This window comes from Amblyomma mixtum, chromosome 2 (assembly GCF_055824585.1).
Source record: "Amblyomma mixtum isolate Tamu chromosome 2, ASM5582458v1, whole genome shotgun sequence".
In the NCBI taxonomy this organism is placed as follows: Eukaryota; Metazoa; Arthropoda; class Arachnida; order Ixodida; family Ixodidae; genus Amblyomma; species Amblyomma mixtum.
Genome location: NC_143013.1, coordinates 244,372,496 through 244,390,245, shown reverse-complemented (window position 1 = coordinate 244,390,245; position 17,750 = coordinate 244,372,496).

Here is a 17,750-nt window from a genome sequence, read left to right as displayed (position 1 = left end):
CGCTAGCCTTTGCTGACTTTGAGCACGCTACACCAGACCTATTCGGTCCCCGCAGCGGTCGCTGGCCGGCAGTGCTCCCCATTGCTCCGCACTCCGGTTTCTAATTTTAGAGACAACGTCGCCACTACGTGACAATATACAGTACTCAACCTTCCCTGAAACAGCGGAGGAAGCTGCGATAGCCAACACCACACCGACAGTATTTTCTGCGACTTAAAAGTCACTGCACGCAACTTTGCGAAGTATACCCCACCATCCTCCACCTCCTTCGTCACATCCCATCTCTGCTCCGGGAGATTAAACTGATCTGGGTCCCAGTCCACTCCTCCAACCCGGGGAACGAGGGCTGCCCGTACTAGCGCCCGAGAATTCGTCGGCCGGACCGTGAACACCTCCGACCTCAAGTCTGCGAAAGACAGCCTTGTCTCATTTCGCGATATTACCCACCACTATATCCTCAACAGGCAACCTCACCCACCCCATCTCAGGTTCCTAGCCAAGGCTCAGGAAATCACCTGGCGCCAGCTAAAGACCCACTCCTTCCCCAACCCAGCAGTATATTCTCACATATACCACGCTGAATACTCTCTATCCTGCACTCATTGCGGCGATAAAGCCACATTAGAACACATACTTTGGAACTGTTCGGAAAAGCCGCCTCCTCCGCATCAAGTTTCCCCCCACATCTGTATACACATTATATACGAACTCCATAGGTACCATTCGCTCCCTTCAAAACCATACATTCCCTGAAGACCTCCACGACGACCTCAGTGAGGACCTTCGCACCCTCTCCTCCTCCACGGTCACGGTTGGTGGATACCTGGCCATGCTGGGATTGCAGGCAATGAGCTGGTCCAGGAACTCATTTGGATGCCTGCGATTCCCTTATCAAGCCCTCCGACCTGTGACGAGGCTCTGTGCTACAAACGAACCATTAAGGAACAAGCTGCGTGGCTCCTTTCAGACACTCCCCAAACCCACCCTCAACTCAGCGTCGCTTAGAATCATATTCTCTGCAGTTAGGCTGCACACCAACACTCTTCTTGCCCCAGCTCGCCTGCACTTCTTCCGCATGCGGACTGACCTCTCCTGCCCCAACTGCCCCTCACCCTATGCCAGTCTCGAGCGCTGTCTCTTTCTGTGCCAAGTGGCCCTCCGAACTCCATTCTTAACCCCCCCCCCCCCCCCCCCCCCCCCCGCCCTCCTACCTGTAGTAACTGTCTGGCGGCGTCTGACCAACTGGACGACCAGCGTTCCCGGGATCTTTTGAGCGCTCAATATGTGCTTTTTATAGCGAAAAGCTCTACCCATCCCATGCTGAGCCTGAAGGTCATCTGGCTCAGGTTTGTTCTCTTACGGGAGGTGGACCGCCAGCGGGCGTCGAGGAGTACGGACGCGTTCACGTCGGCTCCGCGAAATCAGTGATTTCATGGCGGATTTTTTCCTACGTTGACCGTAAATGTCTTTTAAACCTGTTTCCTAAGGTGCAAGCAACCCGAGGATACCACATTTGTGCCTGTAGGTGCATCTTTAAAGATTGTATCGTCATTCCAAGTTCGCCAGCGCTACACGCCACGATAGGCCTACTTCCGGGAAGGCGGCGACCGGCGAGCTCCCGCCATCGCCGACCACGCCCGGCTCCACGATGACGATGGAAGTGACGGTGATGGGAACCGACATCGACCCAAAAGAAAAAGAGGAATGGATTATGAGACTGAAGAAGCGAGCGGAAAAATTGGAGAACGACGAACGCCACCTAGGACGCCAACATGGTGCCGGAGACGCGGCGGCAGCGAACGCCGCCACTGTTGCGACGACCGACGGCAGAGACACCAGAGCCTAGAGAGAGGCGGGACGGAAACTCGCTGAACGTTCAATAGCCTCAGACCTCCCGAGACTTCCAGCGACCGGATGGAAAGTAGTTCTGCGTCCCAAAGAAGGACTTACAATGCTGAAGAGCACCACCGAGATGAGAATTGCGGCGGCCATCAGGGAGAAAACAGGACGAGGAGGCACTGAAGGACAGGCTAGCTATAAACGCCAAGCAAGGAACGATTACCTACCACTCGCCTAGCTACGAAAACGCGAGGAAGGTGGAGAAAATTAAAACTGTCAAGATCGGAGACAAGGAACGCGGTGTGACCACCTACATGAACGCACCAGAGAGTTGCGGCAGGGGAGTCATCCATGGAATCGATGAGGAATACACACACAAGTATGTACTAGAAGGACTGAACATTAACGGATTCAACCCTTCAGTCATAGATGCACGAAGAATGGGGAAGACCAAATCTTTCCTAATCACCTTCGAAGAAGAGAAAGTACCACGCAGAGTAGTCTTGAGCGGAATCACTTTCAAGTGCTTTACAAGAAACGCTATGAGGTCTGTTACAAGTGCGGAGGACTTGGCCACCGCTCGGACGTCTGCGACAGTGAGGTGACCAAGTGCCGCGGCTGTGGCATGACATCGCCCCCCGAGGGGCACCAATGTACACTGCAGTGCCAACTATGCGGCGAAGAACACTACACCGGGGACAAGAGGTGCAAAAATCTCTTTCGCACCCCTTATATTGTCAAGAAACGCCAATGGGAAGTCAAACAGGAGGCTGAAGAAGCGAAGCAAGAAGACCGAAGGAACAGCCGATCCCGTAATCCGGCAGCAGAACGAGGTTTCGGTCAGAGTCCTTCCCCCGGCTACAAACCGGACAGCAATTAACGGCCACGCAAGGAGCAAGCTGCAAAGGTGAGCTGGCCAACTAAAGTTTCCCAGGACTCCGAGACAGTTAAAGAATTAAAAGAACTCATTAAACAGCAGGCAGATCAGATTAAGACTTTAACTGATTATATTAAGAAGCAAGAAGAGCGGATCAAAATGCTAGAAACGACAGCTAAACAACCCGAGGAAAACAAACCGCAACAGGAAAAGGCAATGGCGCCTATGCAAGTGGAGCAGGATAAAGAGGTTGAAAAACCCCCTTCAAAAAAGAAACGTACCGAAGAGTCGGATCTTGAGACCAAATTCGAACTAAACGACAAACAACAACAGGATATGAAACTACTGAACGGAACACTAATGCACTTCATGAAACAAGTCACAGAAACGATCAGAGTAGAATTTGCAAAGCGAGACGCTGCTCTCACGGCGGAATTTGAGAAAAGGGACCAATGGATATACGCGGAATTCCAAGCAACCAAAAATGCCTTGGCCAAAGAACAATAATACTATCTGGCAGTGGAACTGTAGGGGCTTTCTGCGTAAACGGGCCGTTTTACAATCGTTCCTTGCAAACGGAGACAAACCCGAAATTATAGCTTTACAAGAGTGCGGGAAAAACGCGAAGCTGCCCGGTTACAAATCGTACCCGGGCCGAGGGGACAACACGCAGGTTGCCACCCTTGTCAAACGCAACGTTACCGCGCTGCAGCACGAGACAGGGCACGTATCACACTCTAATCGAAATGATACCGCGTAAGCGGAGAGAGAAAAGCCTATTCGTCTTAAACGTATACAGCTCTCCGAAACAGAGAAATGATTGCGGCTTCGACAGGCTATTCGCAAAAACGAAACAGATAGCGGGCAAAAACCCTATCGTCATTGTCGGGGACTTTAACGCTCATCATCCCGCATGGGGATACAAATACAGTCTAGCCCGTTTATAACGAAGCCACTTATAGCGAAATAGCGGTTATAACGAAGGGATTTCAATTTCCCATTCCCATTTTTGCATCAATACATTTTGGGTCCGGTTTTAACGAAGTAAATAAGAGCGCGTCAGCGGATATAACGAAGAGATTTAATACCAACCGAAAATTAATCTGCCAATCAACACATTTTTGCGTCCTTGAGGGGATTTTGTCCGCGAAAATAAGAGCAAAATTCGGCTGACGGCGTCCTTTCGTGGCGTCGTCTGCTCTCCTGCGGAGCGAAAGGTTGCTTCACTGCATCGCATGGCACGCCGGTCTCGTGTTGCGCCGTCCTTGAACGGCGTCACGGCGTAGAGCGGTAGAGCACGCCGCGCAGGGGAAAAATGTAAAAAGGAAGAGACGATTTTTTTTTTCGATGACGTCGCAGAGAGCGGCCGTCTTGGCCAATCTCGGTTCTCTATTTCTCCCAGGCAGTCGGCGCCACGGCTGGACTGCAGTCTGCAGGAGGTGTGGCAGCGGGCCCTTTGTTTTATGTCGGTGCCGCGGCGCGCAAGGCAGGGAGAAAGCGCGGCAGCATTGTGCATGTTGGAAGCGTGGCTCATTTTTATCGTTATCGCGGAGTTCGACCAGATCTTTGGTTCGCAGTTGGATGGTATGGAAGCCGCAATCCTGAAGTCCGCACTCGCGAAACGTGTTCAGGGGACCCTGGTCGACTTCTTTCAGCGGCAATAAATCGGTATGCCGATGTTTGCATTTTTTTCGTAGTCCACATATAACGAAATAGCGGATATAGCGAAGTGATTTCCGATTCCCGCCGACTTCGTTATAACCGGGCTAGACTGTATACGCAAATCAAGGGCAGAGAACTCTGGGACAGTATTCTCCACAATGAGCTCATCTTGATCACTGACCCCATCAAACCAACAAGACAGGGCAATAGCGTGAGTAGGGACACTACACCTGACTTAACTCTCACCGGAGGCCAAATCATGGCAAGGTGGTGTAACACGGGGGAGGACCTAGGAAGCGACCACAAAATTATTGAGATCGTGGTAGAAGACGGACCGCCCACACCGAAACCCAAAAAGGTCGCAGCGGTAAATTGGGATCTATTCAGGGCGAACATTCATACCCGAGACGCAATCAGGGACATAGAATCTTGGGGCACAGACATTCTCGCGGCAGTTAAAGAAGCCACCGAAGAGGTGGAAGCAAGCGAAACGCAAGAAGAGGTAGACAGGCGTATGATAGGCCTGTGGCGCAAGAAAAGGGAGCTAGAAGAAAAACTTGCTCAAAACAAGGGGAACAGAAACATACGTAAGCTCCTAGCCAAACAGAATAGAGATATCGAGGAGCACGCGCTGAACTTAACCAGACAAAACTGGGGTAGTATCTGCGAGCAGATGGACCGCAGAATCAGCAAAGCCAACACGTGGAAAATGCTCAGTCGTCTCTTAGACCCGGACAAGACAAAGTATGAGGCACGACAACAACTACAGAAACTCGTATATAAATACGAAGGTACTAGCGATCAACTAATCTCTGAAGTGAGGGACAGGTACTTGAGGTGCACACCACCCACACCCCTCCCGGAGTACAAGGGCGCAGAGAATCCTCTTCTCGATGGGCCCATCACCATCGGAGAGGTTAGGGCGGGGTTGAACATACTCAGAACTAAAACTGCGGCAGGTCCAGACAGAATCAGCAATCGCATGCTGAGGAATTTGGATGATGCATCAATTAGAAACCTAACAGCGTACATGCAGGAATGTTGGGACAAGGGCCGAATCCCACCTTCGTGGAAAGAGGCCAACCTAGTCCTTATTCCAAAACCAGGTAAGAAACTAAGTCTCGAAAACCTGAGGCCCATTTCGCTTACCTCATGTGTAGGTAAGCTAATGGAGCACGTTATTCAAACGAGGCTAAACAGATTCCTAGAAGAACAAAAGCTTTACTCCGACACGATGATCGGATTCAGGACACATCTTTCTGCATGCGATGTTATGCTTCAACTTAAAGAACAAGTGCTAGACAACGAAACAGCTGATACCAGAGTAATAGTCGGCCTTGACGTGGCCAAAACTTTTGACAACGTTGACCACGCAGCCATACTAGAACGCTTAGAAACTCTAAATGTAGGGGGAAAGGTATACAACTACGTGAAGGACTTTCTTTCAAACAGAACAGTTACTATCAGCCTAGGAGGGAAAAAAGAGAAAGGCATAAGGCTGGGCAACAAAGGTACTCCCCAAGGCTCGGTCCTATCACCAACACTCTTCAACATTGCAATGATTGGCTTACCACAGAAATTGGCGTGTATAGAAGGGCTCAACCACACAATATACGCGGACGACCTCACCCTCTGGGTTACCAGAGGCAGTGACGCGCACATCGAAGGTACCCTCCAAAGAGCGATCGAGGAAATTGAGTCGTACCTAAAACAAATAGGACTCAAATGTTCTGCCGAGAAATCGGAAGCGCTCTTCCTCGGAGACAAAGAAAGCCCCATGAACATGGGATAACGCTAACGGTAAACGGGGACAAAATACCCTCAGTGGAGATGATTAGAGTACTGGGTCTTAGGATACAGACAAACACCGAAACGATACGAAAACTCGAATCGAGTGTAAGCCAGACGTGTAGGCTACTCAAAAGAATAGCAAATAAACACGCGGGAATGAAGGAGACGAACCTCTTAAGACTAGTTCAATCATTTGTAATCAGCAGAATCACATACGTGGCACCACACCTACGGCTAGCCAAAGCAGAAAAAAACAAGATTGAAATCCTAATTAGGAAAGGCGTCAAAACCGCTCTGGGCCTCCCCCCGTACACATCCACCCAGAAAGTTCTGAACATGGGTATTTCGAACACACTAGACGAGCTCATTGAGGCTACCAGAGTAGCGCAACAACAACGACTCCTACGCAGCCATTCGGGGCTAAAAATACTAGAAAAGCTAGGCTTCGAACCTCGAGCGCGGCTCAAACACACGGAGAATATCCCAACAGACATAAGGAACAAAATCAGAATCCCACCACTCCCAAGGAATATGGATCCGGTACACCATGAGGGTAGGCGAAAGCTCTGCAGACAAAAATTAGCCAATAGACAGGACGTGGTTTACACGGACGCGGCGGAATATGAAGGCAGAACGGGTTTCGTAGCCCTAGCGACCAGGGAGGGCGGAGACCGAGTCTCGTGCTGCAGCACCCAACAGAGAGATGCAACAGCGGAGGTAGCCATTGCGCTGGCTTTAACTCAACGGAATGTCAGGGTGATTATAACAGGTTCCAAATCGGCTATCCGCAACTACAACGCAGGCAGGGTATCTGTCGAAGCAGTCAAAATTCTGACTGCCGGCCCGACACCGGCAGAACTAATTAACCTTGTTTGGACTCCGGCCCACGAGGGCCTCCGGGGAAACGAGACAGCGCACGCATTGGCCCGAGGACTCACACACCGGGACCCCAATGCGATCTCGTCGAGCAGAGAGCCCCTTCAGACGAGCGAGGAGCTTAACACGTGCCAAGATATTCTTAGCCATTACAGATTAGGAAGACAGACATTACCTGGAGCATGCAAGGGCCTCAGCAAAAAGGAAGAGGTCATATGGAGAAAGTTACAAGCGGGAGTTTTTCCGAACCCACTCGCACTAAGCAGATGGCATCCGGCGATCCAAGACCCCAGGTGTAAACAGTGTAATGAAATAGCAGACATGATCCACATGGTGTGGACATGCCCTAGCCACAACGAACCAGACAGGAATATAGAGTCCTGGGAGGCTTTAATGGCCAGCCAGAAAGAGAAGAACAAAAAGAAGTCATCCGTCTGGCCCTGGACACCGCTGAATCCCAAGGGATCCCAGCCTGCTGAAAGGGGAGGAAGATGACGGCGGTCAAGACTCGTCTTTTTCGCCCTCTGATTCCTTGACGAGTACAATAAAGTTATTTCATCATCATCATCTCTAACGGGAGGCGCGCCGCATGTGCAAAATCGCGCGTGGCAGCTGGGTGCCACAGCTGCGCGCTCGGCAGTCACGTCCGTTACTGGTCGGCCGCTCCTCCTCGCTAGTTGTGGCATGTTATGCATCACGCGATCTGCTCTAGGCAGTCACGGCCGCCGCTACGCCGACCGCCGCTCTGGATGCTCGCTCTTGCAAATGTGGCACGTGATGCATCACATGATTTGCTCTCGCGCAAGCCTAAAAAAAGTAAAGACGAACCAAAGCTAAAAAGTTTCTAACCATGCTTAGCCGAGCTCTCGCTCTTTGTATCCTGGCCCAGCTGAGTTGAGCCATAGCCACTTTCTTTTCTTCTCTCTTTAAAAGCTGCTGCCGCTCGGACACTGATGACCAGGTTCTTCTGGCCCTCGTGATCCGAGCTGGACAGCACCTCTTCCCATATAGCTCATGTGTCGGGTTTGGTATTTTCAGTATTGCTTGTTTTTTTTTTTTTACATGCCCAAAATGGGTGATATAAGCTTGGATGTTCTCCGCAGAATAGGTGTGTGTTCTGATATGACATTGGATGTATCTTGAGCACTAAACTAAGGTTAGGGTACGTGTTTTGTCGGCTAGCGTGTGACGGTGATTTCTTCATTCGTTGAGGACTTAGCTGGTTGTGGGTACTTAATTCTCGCCAATTTGTAATACTGTAATATATCACTGCATGTGATAAGCCCTTGTTTCCATTGGAGTGTCCCTTTCGCTATGCTCGGCCTGCCAATCCTCGGGCGGCGGAGTGTGCGTCATTGTTGCCTCGGAGGCTCTCGTGTCCAGGGGCCCAGATTATTGTCGTTTCTGTCATCTTGTTGGTTCCTTTTCGCTGTATATTTAGTGCTTTACTTAAGATTCTCCCCTTCATGTAATTCCTACGTGCCGATTATGAATCTAAATTATAAGCTCCTCGTTGGTACTGTTTGCCTTGATGGCTACAGCTATTGCAAATTCCTCTACTACTTCTGCGTGAGTTTCCCGAATTGAGGCCCTTGCTCTGGTGTTTAGCTCGTCATCTATGGCCGCCACTGCCATCGCATTTGAACCCTAATATTCGGCTGCGTCCATATATGAGACGTGTATTGTCCTCCCATATGCTTTGTGCAGGTATTTAGCCCTGGCTTTCCTTCTCTGCGCATAGTGTTCCGGGTGCATATTTGTAGGTATTGGTGCCCTCTTGATCTGTTTCAGAAATTGTCATAGTATGCGTTCCTTGCAAATTGTGGCTAGTTCTAGCTGCACGCCTTCCGTATTTCCGAACCCATGAACTCTGGCTACTAAGCGCCCTAACCACCGAGAGTAGAAAATTTAAAAATTGTTTTTTGAGGGAAGGAATTGATGCAGTAATGTATCACGTATCTGGACACCCGAACCATGCCATAAGGAAAGGGTGGAAGGAATGTAGAGGTGAAAGAAGAAAGAGAAATAGCTGCTGTAGTGAAGGGCTCCGGAATAATGTCGACCACCTGTGGACAATTGGAAAATCTGTTTTTGAGGACAGGAAATGACGCAGTATCTGTCTCACATCTCGATGGACACTTGAACTGCGCCGTACGGGGGAGGGATAAAGGAGGGTGTGAGAGAAGAAAGGAAGGAAGAGGTGCCCTAGTGGAGTGGTGGTGGTGGTGAAAAACAGTTACCGTGTATTAAATTTTTTACAAAGAGGTGATTGGGGTAGGCCCTATTGGCCCTTTGCCCTCACAATACTAGGTGGAGCCCCTATTCCGGGGCCCCATTGGCAAGCAACGCCGCCCGCGTTTGGTGAACCAAGGCCTTCAGGGTCTTTAGGTCCTGACAGACGAGCAGGGCCGCCTCCCAGTCCTCTCTGGTGGGGTTGGGGGGGATAGATGGGTTTGATTGACACGCCCAAACTATGTGGAAGGTGTCAGCCACCTCCCCACAGAACTGGCACGTGCCATCAAAGGATGTGTTGAAATGTTTAAGTGCCGCCGGGCACACTACAGTATTAGTGAGAATTTTGATGAGGAGGCGCTCGTCAGCGCGATCCAGTCCCTTACAAGGGACTGGATCCCTTACAAGGGCCGGGTAGCGCTGGTGCTCGGCGCCGGAAACGTTCTCTCTGAAGCCAAGCAAATGGATGCTACGGTGCTGCACTTTCGTACTTGAAGGCAGGGCACACCTCATCGCCAGCCTTTCTCACCTATCCATGACTTCCTTCTTTCAGCTGCTGCCTTCACGGCCGTATAAACATTAGGTTGGTTTGGTTTTTTGGGGTTTAACGTCCCAAAGCGACTCGGGCTATGTGGGACACCGCAGTGAAGGGCTCCGCAAATTTCGACCACCTGGTGTTCTGTACCGTGCAGTGGGGCACTTGTCACCTTAAGAGTGGAATGGAACAGCATTAGAAGCAACGTTGCTACTACATGTTTATGTGTCTGCAATTTCTTTCGCCCAGAGTCAATGTTGTCACGCTCATCCTATCTTTATTTGCACACACATAATCATGCACTGTGAGTCCGCTGAGAACCGGTTCCAACCTGCTTGTTTTGCCCTTTCCTGGTGGCGCGCTCCCCTTGTTTTTCAGACTTCTCGCGCCGCAGTGGGCAGGTGCAAGTTGGTTGGTTTATTGGTTTATTGGGGTTTAACGTTCCAAAGCAACTCAGGCTATGAGAGGCGCCGTAGTGGAGGGCTCCGGAAATTTCGACCACCTGGGGTTCTTTAACGTGCACTGACATCGCACAGTACGCGGGCCTCTAGAATTTTGTCTCCATCGAAATTCAGCCGCCGCGGCCGGGATCGAACCCGCGTCTTTCGGGCCAGCAGCCGAGCTCCGTAACCACTGAGCCACCGCGGATCGGCGGGCAGGTGCAAGTGAATTGAATTTAAATGCATTGATTTATTTCCCACCTGCCACAATGGGCAGGTTGTAATGACGTCACAAAGTCACGTGATCTCTCTCGATCAATCAGCGACTTTTGTGACAGACGCAGGACGCGAAGTCTCATGATGTGCAATCTAATGTTGCATTATAACGGATAGACACATCAACCTCATTTAATAGACTCAGGATCGAGCTAATTGCACTTGTGATAGGTGCTGGACGTGAAGAACTAGTATTTTTGCAGCAACTGCTGTTAAGATCACGTTTTCCATTTATGCGGCGCCTTTGGCGCCGGCGTTGCAATACACCACATACAATGTGTCACGCTGATTCGCTATAAGGGAATGGCGTCACACATGACATCATGGCAATACGCCACACCAGTCGGCCAGAATATCGATCACTGATTGGTACGAACACAATGACGACACACGGGACGTCACGAGTTCCCTTTCTTTTCCTTGCACACGTCACCTTATACGGATGGATAGGGTGGATGGACTGGCGACAGCGCGTGGGGTCTCACTCGTGACGTATGGACGGGCGTTATGAGCGTCTACCCTACACCTCTGCCCCCACACCGTGCCACTAGGTACAGCACCTGGCTAATACTCTCAAGCCCGACAGTAAGCAAACAGTGCCTCTATCCAGAGTTACTAAACATTCCGACTGGCATCGGCATTATGCACAACTGTGCGTGAAATTCGCATTGCCTCAAGAAAGAACACCTGGGGATGGGGGCGGGTGTGCACTTTGAGGCGCTCCCAGTATGTGTGGTTGTTCAAGATACGAATTCCTAAGCCCTTTTAGGGTGCCGTTCAGCGGAAAGAGAGAGAGAGATAAAACTTTATAAACTTTCTAAATGTTGGACGAGTCAGGTCGGAGGACTCCGGTGGCTTGCGCTGATGTCTGGACCCGTCGAATGGTCTGACTTTGGTCCTCCTGACCAGGGGTCAGGGCTGCCTCCCATTGTTCGTATGATGTCTGTGATGTTTTTAGGTGGAGTGTAAAACTCGACGTCGGCGTGTCGAGAAAAGCTGGTGGACCACCAGCCACCAAGGTCACGTGATATTGTGACGTCATCACAATCTGCCCACCATGGCAGGTGGCGGCAGTTAAATTAATATTTGGTCGAGAGAGGTCACGTGACCTTGCGACGTCATCACAACCTGGCCACCTTGGCAGATGCTAACCTGCCCACCGGGTTGTGAGCTACCTGCTCCCGTGGCACGTGGTAATTAAAATCATTAAAATAAATTGAATGAAGTCGGCGGCGGCGGGAACGAAAAATCCGCAGAGAAACAACCTGTAGGTGGCAGGCGGGTCACCTAGGTCAAGTAACCCTGTGAGGTCATCACAACTTACCGGCCCGCAGGATTGCGAGCTAACTGCCTACCTTGGCAAGTGGCAGTTAAATCAATGACTGGTCGCAAGTGGCTGCTCGGAAAGAGGAACCCGGGTCTCTCAAGCTCCACCGGTGGTTGTGTTTGAAACAACCACCAGCCGGGGCCGTTGTGCGTCGCTTGAAAACTGCACCGGTAGTGGTATGAAGACTCTCCGCGATCTGTGAATGCAGAGTAGAGACTAACTTACTGCGCATATATGCGCCTGTATGCAGAACCTACGCGACTGAGCGGGGAAAGAAATGTGACGGTGAAAGAAAAAACGGCGTCCGTGTCTGCGAAGCGATACGTGAAGAGGACCCCAGGTCACTGAAGAGCCCATTTAAGCCATCACGTCATAACATTAAGGTGGAATTTAAGTGTCCCCTCAAGGCTTTACACAGCCCTACTATGAAGTTACTGTTCATAAAAAGCACGTGGGACTCGACATATGACCGTCTAAGTAGACCTTAATAAGGCAGGAATAAAGACACTCAATCTATGGACTGTCTGTTTTGTTGACAAAACTCAGCAAAGCCTACTGAGGCTCTCTTCCCACCCTTTGTTAATTATATTTTATGTTACCTTAACTTTGCGAAGAGTTCTCACTAGTCAGCACGGGTCTGTCTTATACCAATGGAAAGTACACGAGTAGAAAAAAAGTGGTAGTTTTAAAGCAGTTAAACCACGTAGACGTTCGAAAGCATATGTTCATTTTTTGCCTCTTCTTTCTGGCATCTGCATGTCCGCGCAGCCGCTTTTCTCGCGCTTCATCTTGACCTACTTACTCCTCTCGGCGGCAGCTGGCGGGAAGCCCTCCTCCCATTGGCTGCAGGTGGCGCGACGTTCTTCCGAATTTACCCGAGTTACTCCGAATCCTCGCACACGATTCTTGGTTGGGACCATGTTTAGTGCTTTCGCACTAAGATGGAATGGCGAACGCTTCATACCGATGTGTTAAGATTAGATGATGCGCGAGCAAATTCTGTTGACAGATCTGCATTCTCAGTTATGGCAGCTGCGTTCGCAGTGACTCAGCCCAGCCACGTCTGCTCTCACTGGAAGGTACAGGAGCAGAGGAATCCGACAGCCTAGCTTTCATATCAGTAAGATAGAATAAGGAGAAAAGTGAGTGATTTCTAAGTCAGAGTGACCCATCAACGGCAGAGTTGAGTGCTCTACCATAAGAAGAGCGACAGGTGGTCCCTGCCGCGCCGGTGGCGGCAAGAGGTTTCCATCACAGATTGTGCGGTAATTACAGTCTCAGAGTGATGGAAAGTATCAAATACGAGTACACGCTGGTTTGGAAACGCGCCCTGTTTGAAGCATGCTAGTCCGCAATTTGTTTCTAACCAGTCCACAAAACACCTCTGCCTCTTCTACTTCTTCGTCATCATCATCCCAGCCAAGTCCTCTGCAGGACAACGGCCTCCTACACTCATCACTCTGTTCTGTGCCAGCTGCGGCCTCCCCATCCCCGCTCACTGCCTAACACCGTCCGCCCGCCTGACCCTTCCGTCGCTATATACATTTATATTTTCTCCGAATTCCCTCCGTTTCCCGCAGGGACCATCATTTATCTGTTCGTCGCGTAGCATATATCGTTCTCAATTCATAAAGTGTAACGTTTAAACGCAGGTGCATTATAAAACAAATTATAAGTACGTGCATTATAACGGCTTCACTTTATTGAAGATACGTTTGTGCAGCTCCCCTCATTATTCGTGAGTGCTTATGCTTCGGAAAAACTGAGCTTTCCTTGTAGTGATTTCCTTGGAAGTGTCCCACTCTCATTTCTCCCAGCAACATAACAACTGTCCACTCAATCGAAAGTTTTTCAGCAATGTCTACTGTGGGCTAGTTGGTTCATGTTTGCGGAATTCTTTTTAGCGCAACGTATAAAGAACACAAGACGGGCCAAGAAATAAAGGTCAAGGCAGGAGACAAGACAGTTTGCAAGTTTTTTTTTTTCAATCGCCTTTAGATCTGTTCATTTCTACTGAACCCCGATGAACAAACCTCTGGGGCCTTCATACGTCTAGGAACTACTACTCAAGCACTTTTGCGCCTCTTGTAGGGCCTAAATTGCGCGCTATGCTCAGGTTATTGAATTGGGTTATGGAGAGTGAAAAGGCGGCCGCACGCAAGTCAAGTAAGCTATGTAAAAAAGCCAACTTGCAGCAAAAAGTGGTGTGGGGAAGACGACGCGTGTGCACGACAGCTCATACGAACAAGAAAAACAAACAAATAAAGTGAAGGCTGAAGTCTGGAGATTGCATACAATAACTTATCTTACTCAGAATGAGTATGATGATGATATCAATGGCTCGAGGACAGTTTGGCTAAAAAGCGAGTGGCGCAGCTGACGCTGTTTCGGTCTGGACATGAGGGCCCTTTTTTTTTTTATTTCACCTCAGAGAAGCTGACGCCAGGCTAGGGAAAGCTTGTATCGATTAGAGAATCGTGGGTAGCCGGCAGCACTGGGGATTTAATCCTGCATCTTCCACACCCGAGGCGGATGCTCAAACCAATAGGCCGCAGCTGCGATACTTTACAAAGTAAGGAAGCAACCGATTGTTTGGTCCTGTTTTGTGGCAGGCTGATCGCTCAGCTTGCTATCGAGTGGTGGGTGACCTGCCCAGGTATATACTTTGTGTCCAGGTGAGCAGTCTGCCAAGAGTGTCACGCGGCTGCTCACTTTATCGTGAGAGGCTGCCCGGGAAGGGCAACCCGGATCGCAACACAATCAAAGCAACCCATGTCCCAACGATGGCAGCACCTGGCATAGAAGGGCAGTAGCACATTGCTTCATTGCTGCACCACTGCGCCAGGAGCGGCAGGAAGACTCCCAGGGATCTATGAATGTAGAGAATGACCAATTCCGCATATGTAGACATTAAACCATTATCGCTATTCGAACAACTGCCAACCGAACTGCTAGCACACCTGATTCGCATTTGACCTAACTACGGAAATCAACCATCGTTTTTTTTTTTAAATCTGTCATCCGTCATGTTAGGTAATGTGCTTGCGTCTACGGTATTCGCTGGCTTAACCCAAGAACGCGGGATCTAATCTCGACCGCGGTGACCGTATTTCTACTGAGGCGAAGTGCTAAAACTCCCTGTGCTGTGCGGTGCCAATGCACTTGAAAGAAGTATATGTGGCTGAAATTAATTTGGAGCTTTCGGTTGAGGCACCCCTCATATCTCACGGGCAGTTTGGGTACATGAAACCCCACATACCACCTATAGCTTTCGCATTTTTATGGACCAGAGCCGTGGCACACAACCAAGCAGGCAGAGCAAGCAAGTAAGCAAGCAAGCAAGCAAGCAAGCGGGTGGGCGGGCGGACGGACGGACGGACGGACCGACCGACCGACAGACAGACAGACAGACAGACATACAGACAGACAGACAGAGACAGACAGAGACAGACAGACATACAGACAGACAGACAGAGACAGACAGAGACAGACAGACAGACAGACAGACACAGACAGACACAGACAGACACAGACAGACAGACAGACAGACAGACAGACAGACAGACAGACAGACAGACAGACAGACAGACAGACAGACAGACAGACAGACCGACCGACCGACCGACCGACCGACCGACCGACCGACCGACCGACCGACCGACCGACCGACCGACCGACCGACCGACCGACAGACAGACAGACCGACCGACCGACCGACCGACCGACCGACCGACCGACCGACCGACCGACCGACCGACCGACCGACCGACCGACCGACCGACCGACCGACCGACCGACCGACCGACCGACCGACCGACCGACCGACCGACCGACCGACCGACCGACCGACCGACCGACCGACCGACAGACCGACCGACCGACCGACCAACCGACCGACCGACCGACCGACCGACAGACAGACAGACAGACAGACAGACAGACAGACAGACAGACAGACAGACAGACAGACAGACAGACAGACAGACAGACAGACAGACCCTTATGTTGTGTCTTTTATCGCACTGCATGGGCCTTTTTTGTGTCTTTCGTACGCAATTGAAGGGTCTCATCTATATGCTTAAACCACAGCCGCCGATTCTAGCTACTTATTAAGTAATGCGACAAACCCCTGTGTAGGTTGCTGCAAAGAACTTCCCAGGAGAAAAGCATTCGAAGCTGCACTGCGGCCATTGCATACGTAACACACTGGACACTTGGCTTTGCAGCGCAGCAGGGAGGTCAAAGGAGACATCTAGTAAATATACGGCCTCTATATACTGTGACATCTTGAATATAGAAGATCGTGAGCCCATGCATTGATCTTGGCGCCAGTAGTTCTAGGTGGCCGCTGTATGTCACCCGAGATCTCCAAAAGGAAATTGAGGGTGACACAACGTAAAAGGATGGTGTAATGACTCTAGAAATGAACGCCTTCAAGAGTGATGGCTGCCCTTCGATATCCTTCCACTAAAGAATATTCTTAGCCCCGGCGTTTCCTGCTCAAAGATAGTTATCTGGCTGGTTCGAGCAGTTGTCCTCCCTAGATCTATACATGAAAAAATATGCCGCATGCAAGGAAGAGATAATGTATCAGAAATTCGAGGTCTTGACTGGCTGCGAACTCTGTCGTCTTCTGAAACCAGCGGAACCAGCTTGAGGGAATGCTCTCGAAGGCTTTGACCTTGGTTAACCTCAAGCAAACCACCGGTAGGAAGTTTGCTGGTTTGCGATATGTTTGGCTGGCGAGATTACCTTCGATCCTGGCCGCATAAACAGCGAGGCGGAGATGATGAACCAGTAGAAATAGGCACCCTGTCTGTCACGTGTCACTGTTCTCGTCAGAAGCCGTAGGGCTACTTCGAAAAGGCTCTTCAGCAGCCGGTATGTAATACCTTGTGGGTCGCGTTAACCGCTACCACCATCGTCCCTAGTGGTGCAGACAGTTCCTTCATTGTCTGTGGCTTGTCGATCCAGCCGACGATGGGGCTTGCTGCGTGACGTGCACGGGCGGTCGTCATCAGTGATGTCCTATAGGATTATGCGTTGAGGGCAAAACAAAAAGTGCGACGGTCGCCTTTCCTGCATGGAAGAAGAACGAGCTATTTGGTCCGTACCTGCTCCCGCTGCATATGAGTTGTCTCCAGGAACAGGAATTCATGATGTACCCCGCCGCGAAGTCGTTTCGCCCTCTGTACGGACGATGCAAGGATACGGGTGTGACAGAGATTTTCTGATTGCAGCACATTTGGAGACAACGCATTCGACGCAGATCTTTGCGGACTTGCATGCGAACAAACATCTGTGTCACTGTAACTCGGTGCAAATAAGAAAATACAATTGAAGAACAGTTGCCATCTTTAGACAGAATTCCTAAAACAATGCCTGTGAAAAGCCTGCGGGGCGAAACATTCTTTCTAAAGCGGGCTGAGGCTCGGTGCTTGTCGGCAGTAGAGCGGCCCAGTGCATGTTCGCACGCTGCCAAAACAAGAACTCGTCGATCATGCCCCAGCTGGGGGAACGTACAACTGAACATGAGCCCCGCACTTCAGGCAGCCTTGCACTCCGCGTTACCCGTAACCCATTAACTCCTATGCGGCCTGGCTTAGGAGAGTCGTCGGTTTCTTTCTTATGTCATAACAGACAAGTTGCCTAATGGCGCAACACGCCACCAAGTTAGGTCCCTTAGCCTGCCTTAGGCAACAGAGACTTGCAATGACTTTTCTATTCACATATTTAAAAGACATTGGACATCTCGATAAGCTTTAAATTCACTTGCACGTCACCTTCATGCATTCTTCATGCAGTGAACTTCGTCAGCCCATTTGACGGACTATGCACTCCATCACTCCATAGGTTACATCAATACTCGCCATTGCATGCTTAGTACCCATTTCA